Genomic DNA, 10,831 nt, shown 5'->3' on the forward strand with positions numbered 1-10,831 from the left:
CTGCACAATGAGGACAGGGTTTTTACGCCATCCTGTTTCTAGTTCAGAAGCCAAATGGGTCATTCCGGCCCATACTCAATCTCAAAGTGCTGAACAAGTACATTTGGGTACCTTTGTTTCATATGGAGACTTTACATTCCATCATTTTGTCCATGGAGCTAGGGAATTATATGGTATTCCAGGATATCCAGGATGCTTATCTACATGTTCCTATAGCACTGTCCCATCATTGCTATCTCAGGTTCGCTATCCTCCAACAGCATTTTCAGTTCCAGGCCCTATCTTTTGGGTTAGCCACAGCCCCCACAGTTTTTATCAAAATTATGGTGGTAAAGGAAGCTTACCTTCGGATAAAAAAATTTCCAAACCTAGATGAACTGTTAATCCTGTCACAGTCTCAGGAATTGCTCCTGTGTCATTTGCAACAGACAATAACGTGTCTGCAGAAGCACGGGTGGCTCATAAATTGGGCAAAATCATCTCTGGTTCCGTCACAGCGGATGACTCACTTGGCGTCTGTACTGGATTCAAGCCTTCAAAGAGTATTTTTACCTCTGAACAAGATATCCAAAGTTCAGTCAAGGATTCAGGAGCTGCTACACAGTCAAAGGGTATCTATTCACGCAGCAATGCATGTGATGGGATTGATGGTGTCAATATTCGACATGGTGGAGTATGCATAGTTCCACTCGAGACCTCTGCAGTATCTGATCTTTGCCAAATGGAATGGATTTCATTGGATGATAAAAACGCAGACTATGGTCCTTACGGTGGAAGTAAGGAGGTCATTAGTCTGGTGGCTACAAACATCCCATCTGGAAAAAGGGAGACCCTTTTGGATATCAGATTGGGAAATTTCAGTCTCCAGGGCTGGGAAGCAGTGTCAGGAAGGTTTTGTTTCCAGGGGCAATGGACCAAGGATGAAGGTTGCCTGCCAATAAATATATTGGAACTTTGGGCCATATGCATGGCACTGATTTAGGCAAAGGACATCCTGTGGGAAAAAACAGTTCAGATCCACTCAGACACTGCAACGGTAGTAGCGTACCTCAACCATCAGGGAGGAACTCGCAGCCAAAAAGCTATGTGGGCAGAACTTCATCATCCAACCTTGTGGGCAGAACTTCATCATCCACCCTTGTCCGCAGTGTTTATTCCAGGAGTCCTAAACTGGGAAGCAGATTTTCTCAGTCGACACGCCATTCAGGCAAGTCAATGGGCTCTTCCAGACTCTAGTTGAATAGTGGAGGTTGCTAGAGATAGATCTCATGGCATCCCATCAGAACAACAAAGTTCTCGCATACGGGTCAAGAACAAAAGATCCCAGAGCGATCATTGTGGATGCCTTGTCGGTGAGATGGGACTTTCATCTGGCCTATGTGTTTCCTCCCATCACCTTATTACCCACAGTGGTGAGAAAGATAAAGCAAGGAAAGGGTGCCGTGATACTAATAGCTCCGTCTTGGCCCAGAAGACATTGGTACACAGATCTGCAGAGAATGTCGATGGATGCTCCATTCCTGCTCCCTCAACGTCCAGATCTACTGATGCAGGGTCTTTGTTGTCACAGACATCTGGATCGACTGTCTTTGACTGCGTGGCTCTTGAGACCTCTATCTTAAAGTCAAGAGGATTCTCACAACAGGTAATTCAAACAATGCTCAGAGCAAAGAAACCTTCCTCAGCTTGAATTTATCACCGAATATGGCAAACCTATATTCATTGGTGCAGTGAACGGAAAATGGACCCTAGGTCTTCCAGAGTTTCCAGGGTCTTAGCATTCCTTCAGGCAGGAATGGATAAAGGTTTGAAGGTGGCTTCCTTGAGAGTACAAGTGTCAGCATTGACTGTATGGTTCCAAAAGAAAATTGGCAACTTACAGGATGTGCATACTTTTTTCCAGGGAATGCTGCGCATTCAACCTCTTTTTGTTCCTCCTACAGTGCCTTGGGACTTAAGTTTAGTCCTAAAGGCCCTTCAAGTTGCCCCTTTTGAGCCACTTAATAAAGTGGATCTTAAATGGTTGACAGCTAAAGTTCTCTTTCTACTGGCCATGGCATCAGCTAGAAGAGTGTCAGATTTAGGGGCATTGTTATGTCGTCTTCCATTTCTGATTGTTTATCCAGATAGAGCGGTTCTCAGAACTAAATCTGGGTATCTTCCCAAGGTGGTGTCTAAATTTCACCTTAACAAAGAAATTGTAGTCCCGGCTTTCCACGTACCGGGCCTTTCTGCGGGAGATGCGTCGCTGGATGTGGTCCGTGCCTTATGGATCTACGTGGATCGTACCAGTGCCATCAGAAAGACAGATTCTCTCTTCACTCTCTACAGATTTCACAAGAGAGGATGGCCTACTTATAAGCAGACACTGGTGAGGTGGCTTCGTATGACTATTTCAGAAACATATTCACACGCTGATCTCCCTGTTCCAGCTAATGTCTCTGTTCACTCTACTCGTAAGGTAGGTCCATCATGGGCTGCACAACATGGTACTTCAGCAGAACATATATGTAAGGCAGCCACATGGTCTTCCATTACCACATTCATTAGACATTATGCCGTGGATACCTTTGCCTCTCAGGATGCTGAATTTGGGCGAAGGATTCTCCTGTCCAATCAGGAGCATCCTCACCACTAAATTGCTTTGGGAAATCCCAATGTTATCCTGTGGATAACCTGTGGACCCTGCTGGAGAAATATACGTTATGGTAAGAACTTACCGTTGATAATAGTATTTCTACTAAGTCCACAGGATGCACAGGGATCCCACCCTGATGCACCTGATTTGAGGATCCTTTTACATACTAACCTCTTCCTTCTTGTATGGAAGGGTGTGCATGTGTGTTCTTCTCGCCTGATTAGGGCTATCTATGATGCTCCTGCCTTAAGCTTTGGGAAAACAACTAATTTGTCTGAGCCAGGAGGTGGGGATATATGGACGGGCCTGTTGCATGCTGGGAGGCCAAAAAGCTTTGACCAATTGGTGCAAATCCACTGTCGCTTCATCATATCCCAATGTTATCCTGTGGATCCTGGGGACTTAGGAGAAATACCGTTATCAATGGTAAGTTTTTACCATAACGTATGTTTTACAGTTCATGGAAGATCTAAATGATTCTAAAGATGCTTCCTCCAGCAAAGCCCATGGATTTTTCTTACAAATGGAAAAAGGAACTTTCTTTTTTTCTTAGTGTAGTGCTCCAGAAGGAAACTCAGACAATATCAGGTGCAGCGGAATCCATAGCCAAAAAACATAGATCTGATCAGGAGTTTGATAACATTTGGAATGAGGCTAAGCAAAAATCAGTAGAGCTGAACCAACTGCCCCCAGACACATCTTATCGGAAAAGAGGACAAAAAAGTTCTACAGAGCTGTCAACAGAAGATGAATATCATCGCCACCGCCGTATATATTTTCAAGTCTATGGAACTCACTTCCCCGCACAGTGCGAGAGGCCCCAACTATAGAATCCTTCAAAAGAAGACTCAAGACTTTCATGTTTACTCAAGCATTTCCATAATGTCCCTTTAGTACTTTCATGCTTCTGTATTTTATGAAAAGCTGTTCTGTACTTCATTATTTTCTGTACTATATTATGCTATGTATCTGTTAAGTGCCTTGAGTCCTATTGGAGAAAGAGCGCTATATAAATAAAATTATTATAATATTATTATTATTATTATTATTATTAAGTCCTGGACAGTGTAACATGGGAAATTGAAAGCAGATTCCAACAGAGAGGATTTGAAACTATATGGGTGTTAGAGCGTTTCCTTCTTAAATGTCCTACTGCATCGTGTGAAAATATGAAAACTTTGGCTGAAACATATTCCATAGACTGTCAAAGCTTGGAGAGCGGGGTGGAAATACTTCAAGCTTCAGGATGCACTTCATCCCCATTTTCAGTAAAAACATACTTGAAAAATGTGAAGATGGAAACCCGCAGACTATTCCCTGAAACAGAGAAGCTACTGAATATCTTATTTGTGGTACCGGCAACATCTGCTACTGCGGAGAGATCATTTATTATGCTGCAGAGGGTGAAAACGTAGCTACGATCAACAATGCTTCAAGAGCGGCTGAACCATCTCTGTGTTCTACACACTTACCCATTGCGAGTTGATGAACTGAATATGAACTTTATTCTTAATGAATTTATCTCTAAAAATACATTTAGAGTCTCAGTCTTTGGCAAACCTTAATGACTTACTCTGTTAGTTTTGCTGAAAACATATTTAATTAACTATGAGACATTAACTATGTGGGGGTGACATTTAGCGATTCAGGAATTTAGTGGCACCAAAATGAGATTATATCTTGCCCCATCAACCTAAAAACATTCTGATGCCCCTGTATGCCACACAGTAGTGCCCCTTATATACAGTGCCCACAGTAGTGCCCCATATACACATTGTCCACAGTTGTAGTCTACCTTACACATAATGACCAAAGTAGTGCTACTTATAAACAAAATGCCCGCAGTAGTATTGCTGCCTATATACAGAATGCCCACAGTAGTAGTGCCCCTTACACACAATGCCCACAATAGTGCCCCTTACACATGACCACAGTAGTGCCGCCTAAACACATAATGCCAACAGTGTACCCCTTATACACATCGCTGCATCTGTCACTCCAGCAGCTCCATGCACTATATCCCTCCAGCAGCTTCCCCACCTCTCTTGTCCCTCTAGCCCTCTCTCACCTTGTCTTCAAGATGCACAGAGCCTGCTCCTCTTCATGGCTCCTCTTCACTTCAGCAGCAATGACAGCATGACATCACGTATGCCATGCCGGAAAAGGAAGTCACTGGGACCTGAGGAGGGCGGGGGGGGGGATGCTGTCCATCAGATACAGCATGTGTGAGTATCAGGAGGGATGGGCTGTAGATGGAGGAGGACCTGAGGAAGGGGGAGGTGGTTGCAGCTTATCAGTAACACTAGTGCCACTGACATCATATATTGATGTACAGATAGAGCCATGCTAATCGTGGCTCCGTCTGTGCCTAGTTGTGCCTGGCGAGGCAGACCACCATGAGTGTACAGGGCACACGTGCATCCTGAATGGGAGCATCTGTGTTTGCTCGATGGTGGGCCAAGGCGCAAGCACACCTATGCAAGCCGCTCGCCCCGTCTGCGATGTAGCTCAATGAGCATTGCTCCATCTGTAGGTGGTAGGGCAGGTTTTTCTGTTGGAATTACTGTACAGGGAAATGTAGGTGGTGGAACTAGTTCCCCCTACCATTACACAGGGTCCGGCAGTCACAGGCTAATGACAGTAACCATGCTTAGGTGCCCTCCTGGAAAGGGGATGTAGTTATGTGACCGGTGGTGAGGAGACCACCGGGATCCCGCTCGCTTAAAAGTCCGACAGTTGGCATGCCAACTGACAGGGACTATTCCCACTTATGGGGCTTCAATGCGCTGACCCCTCTCCCCAATTGGTATGGTGACCGGCAGGTTCCCAAGCTCCGGTTACATGATCACAACCCTTGGGAAGTATGTAAGCCCTCAAATTGTAGTAGACAAAAGTAGGTGCCACTCAGAGACTGAAGATGAAGCAACACCTGGTGTATACTTTGTTTCAGGGATAGCCAACCCTTCATAACAATTACAAATTATCTTCTTGTATACCATGTACAAGCAGTCCCTAGGTGCAAATCAATGTTTCTGAAACCAGACTAATTTATGGTTTCAGAAAAAGAGAATCTGGCAGGTAACCTTTATCTGGAATGCACCTAGTACAGACTGCAATTAGCACATGTGTGGGGAAATAATGGAAACCACATATTATATAAAAACAGCATGATGAAATATTCAGTAAAATATTACACAAACATAGGTAGAAAAATACATAAGCCTTGCTGCAAAGATTGGGACAGACTGGCAAGACAAATGTCATACTGTAATACATAGTCAGATATAAAGGCAGTATGAAACTAGTACTTGTACCCATTACTGCTAAAGGCACTATTATTGAAAAAATACCTCTTAGGGAGAAATAAAGTATCCACCAAAGTAGCACAAAATGATACATTAATAAGAGTAGCAGAAAAGTAACAAAAATGTAACAGCCTATGAATAAATTTCATACATAGACATTTATAGATAACAACTCAGACCTATTGAATTATTTAATCACCAGGGCTGTGGCTCTCAAACTGTGTGCCATGGCACTCTGGGGTTCCTCAGGACACTTGCAGGAGTGCCTTGGATTGGTGGTCCAGGACCAATTCAAATTATTTATTGTCAATGATATAGGCAAAACCAGTGCTGGTGGCTGTCAATCATGAAATATGTGGACGAACAGAAGAAAATCTTGTCCCTCACCATACAACTGAGCCTAAGGATGACATTTAAAAACAATTTACTTAATTTAAATTTTCTTTCTAAATGTCTCAATTAGAAACTTTTGGCCTATGGGTGCCGTGAAAAAAAATATTAATGCTCTAGGGTGCCATGATTCAAAAAAGTTTCTGAACCACTTCCCTAGGACTTAGAGTATCAAGCAAAAATATCAATTTGGAGTCAAGATGCAAAAGATTCTTTGCTCTGTCAGCTCCTCTTAAAGAGACTGGGAACTGATCTATTACCCTATCTCTGAGAGTTATTCAGCCATGTTGTACCTGAGCAAGGTGATGTGAAACAGGCTGCTCACTGGTACCTGCTAAAAGAGCTGCCCTAATGGCAGATCTATGCTGGGACATTCACTCCTTGAATTGCATCTCAGTTTACCCCCATAATGTAAGCCACAAGGGTTTCAAATAACACATACATTTATAGCACCTTTCTTCTGTTGAAAAAATGTGAAGTTCCTTCTGAAGATAAACCGGAAATATCTGTTCTAACCACAAAATCTTTGATATTATGACTTCTAGTATTACTAGGTAGTATTCTTGTGTTCTTAAGTAGAGGTCAGCGTCAGAGCAGCTCATTGTCCATAACTGTTCAGCCTTTTCAACAATGTTATTACTTTTGGCATTATATTTGCAGACAAAAGGGATAATAATACCTTCCTTTTTCTGTTTAATAACAGTAAGTTTAGTTCTATCCAATGCAAGATTCTTTTTCTTTGCTTCTCAATAACTCACCAGGGGGATACCCTCTCACTTCAAATTTATGAATCATTTTATTTAATTCCACCTCAGTAGTATTAGGATCATTGGTGACACTCGTTACTCGTAACAATTGTGAATATGGAAGACCATGAATTGTTGACCTCACATGAAAGCAATAAAGTGTTACAGTCAGTTGGCTTCACTTATTAAGCCATACTGATCATTCCATCATTCAAGGAATTTTATTTCACAAATTATGTATTGTCCATCACGTTATGTTTTTGAATGTTCTTTTTAATATTTCACAGCAGGCATTTTATGATAAATAAATAAAAATAAAAGTTATATTTTATATTACTTTCCTTTACCTTACTTACCTTTTGCTGTGCACCACTAAAAGACCAATCCTTTTCTTTTCCTCTTTGTAAAACATCATTCAAGGAAACATGCACATCTTAAACTTTAATGTCAGACTTGTGGATGGAAAATGTCAATTTCGTTGGACAATCAGATAGATTATGGGACTCACTTAGTTTACTGAAACACTCCATTGTCCCACACCAAAAGATAATTATATCATCTATGTGTCTATAGTATTTAAACATGTTGTTTGACAGATGGGATAGTAAAACAAATAAGTCTACTTCGACCCCACACATGTATGCATTGGTATATGATGGGCATAGGCGTGCGCAGCACATTTTATTAGGGGGTGCACCATCGGAGGGGTGTGTCTAGCACCGCCTTTTGGGCGTGTCTAGCACCATCTATTGTCGGTCAACGCAATATAAAATATACACCCTTGTACCAATCCTAATAAAGCAGATACATTACACCCCTGATGGCACTCACTGCAGTTACAGTGCTCCTCCTCAGCCTGGTCTGGCTCCCCCTCTCTTTCCCCTGCAAGCTGCAGCAGCTTACTTACAAGTCAGCCACTCACTGACACTGACAGTTGCAGACTAGTACTGCTGCTGCTGGAAAAATGAGTGACGTGTCAATGTTGCTGCCGACCGCCTGCCAGTATTGAATTTGTCTTCCTAAGGGGAACGCTGGCTGCATGCTGATCCTCATCAGTGGCTGGCGGTGGCATAGCATAAAAGGAGAGAGGTGGGCATGTGGCGGGTGGTCGTGCAAGCAGCATGACGTAATCATGTCACATCACGCTGTTTTTGTACATGGAGGTGGAGCCGGGAGTTTGAAAGCTGGTGGAAGTGGCACCCTTGATTAACCCATGCGTCCGGTCAGTAATGCAGTCCTGACAGGGTGCAGCGCAGAGGGGACAGTAATCAGCCTGCTCGGCAATCGCTGCATCAGGCATGTGAGATCGGGGTGCCAGACATTAGGGGGTGACCGTGCGCACCAGGCACCCCCCCTGCGCACACCTATGATGATGGGGCCACAAATGACACAAGTTCTGTATGAAGTATTTTCATTCATGTAAAAAGTAGTTATGAGTCAGAGAAAATTCCAATAAGTAAATGAAAAAATCCACATTAGGACTTTTGTATAAAGGATTGTTTAAAATCAGGCATTGGACTTCCGCGAGCCTCTCCCCATGCTGGATATAAGTATAGAAACTTCTAACATCAACACAATAAAGAATGCAACTGTCAAGTACTTTATTAATCACAGGGAGATTATGCAATCGCGAAGCTGTGTCTTTAAGGTGAGTTGTAAATAAGTATCTAAAAAGCCAGCAATTAGATAGCACAGAGATCACCGGACAGAGATGATAAGTCTACCCGGGGGGCACTCTGTGCTTTGTTGTGAATTTTTTGAATAATATAAATGAATGGCACAATCGGAAAAGCAATACTAAGAGAATTAAATAGCTCACCAGAGATGATTTCATGTGTTACTGCAAGAGATAATAAATGATCTAATTCATGTTTGAATGCTGCTGTGGGATCATAAGATAAAGCACTATATGTCAAAACATCAGACAATAATTTTGCTTGATAAGCCTGCAAATCCATAATCACAATGGAGCCCCGCTTATCAGTACCTCTGATAATAATGTCTTTTTTCTTACTCAAATCCCTAAAGTCCAGTACTGATGGGGAGATTTCTCCACAAATGTGTGCTGAGTGATCTATCAGTGAACGCTCAGCACACATCTCTCCCCCCGCTCAGCACAGCGCGATGTGTGCTAAGCGAGGGGTTGGGGGGGGGGGGGAGAGGGAGCCGCTCATTTCAACCAGCAGTGAAATGAGCGACCTGCTAGATTTTGCAGGCCAGTCTAGCATGGGTGATAGCCACACGCGGAACCACGCATTGCTATCGCTGTAGGGGATACACACTAGAGATGAGCGGGTTCGGTTTCTCTGAAACCGAACCCGCACGAACTTCATGTTTTTTTCACGGGTCCGAGCAGACTCGGATCCTCCCGCCTTGCTCGGTTAACCCGAGCGCGCCCGAACGTCATCATGACGCTGTCGGATTCTCGCGAGACTCGGATTCTATATAAGGAGCCGCGCGTCGCCGCCATTTTCACACGTGCATTGAGATTGATAGGGAGAGGACGTGGCTGGCGTCCTCTCCATTAGAAATTAGATTAGAAGAGAGAGAGAGATTGTGCAGAGTCAGACAGAGTTTACCACAGTGACCAGTGCAGTTGTTGTTAGTTAACTTTTATTTATTTTAATATATATCCGTTCTCTGCTATATCCGTTCTCTGCCTGAAAAAAAAACGATACACAGCAGCAGCCAGTCACACAGTGTGACTCAGTCTGTGTGCACTCAGCTCAGCCCAGTGTGCTGCACATCAATGTATAAAAGGCAAAGCTTATAATAATTGTGGGGGAGACTGGGGAGCACTGCAGGTTGTTATAGCAGGAGCCCCCAGGAGTACATAATATTATATTAATTTAAAATTAAACAGTGCACACTTTTGCTGCAGGAGTGCCACTGCCAGTGTGACTAGTGGTGACCAGTGCCTGACCACCAGTATAGTAGTATATTGTTGTATGTATTGTATACTATCTCTTTATCAACCAGTCTATATTAGCAGCAGACACAGTACAGTGCGGTAGTTCACGGCTGTGGCTACCTCTGTGTCGGCAGTCGGAACTCGGCAGGCAGTCCGTCCATCCATAATTGTATTACAATATATACCACCTAACCGTGGTATTTTTTTTTCTTTCTTTATACCGTCATAGTGTCATACTAGTTGTTACGAGTATACTACTATCTCTTTATCAACCAGTGTACAGTGCGGTAGTTCACGGCTGTGGCTACCTCTGTGTCGGCAGTCGGCAGGCAGTCCGTCCATCCATAATTGTATTATTATTATAATATATACCACCTAACCGTGGTTTTTTTTCCATTCTTTATACCGTCGTCATAGTGTCATACTAGTTGTTACGAGTATACTACTATCTCTTTATCAACCAGTGTACAGTGCGGTAGTTCACGGCTGTGGCTACCTCTGTGTCGGCAGTCGGCAGGCAGTCCGTCCATCCATAATTGTATTATTATTATAATATATACCACCTAACCGTGGTTTTTTTTTCATTCTTTATACCGTCGTCATAGTGTCATACTAGTTGTTACGAGTATACTACTATCTCTTTATCAACCAGTGTACAGTGCGGTAGTTCACGGCTGTGGCTACCTCTGTGTCGGAACTCGGCAGGCAGTCCGTCCATCCATAATTGTATTATTATTATAATATATACCACCTAACCGTGGTTTTTTTATTGCGCCTCATTGCGCCTCTTTTTTTCTTTGCGTCATGTGCTGTTTGGGGAGGGTTTTTTGGAAGGGCCATC

The sequence above is a fragment of the Pseudophryne corroboree genome, chromosome 1 (genome assembly GCF_028390025.1).
Source record: "Pseudophryne corroboree isolate aPseCor3 chromosome 1, aPseCor3.hap2, whole genome shotgun sequence".
NCBI classification, from domain to species: Eukaryota; Metazoa; Chordata; class Amphibia; order Anura; family Myobatrachidae; genus Pseudophryne; species Pseudophryne corroboree.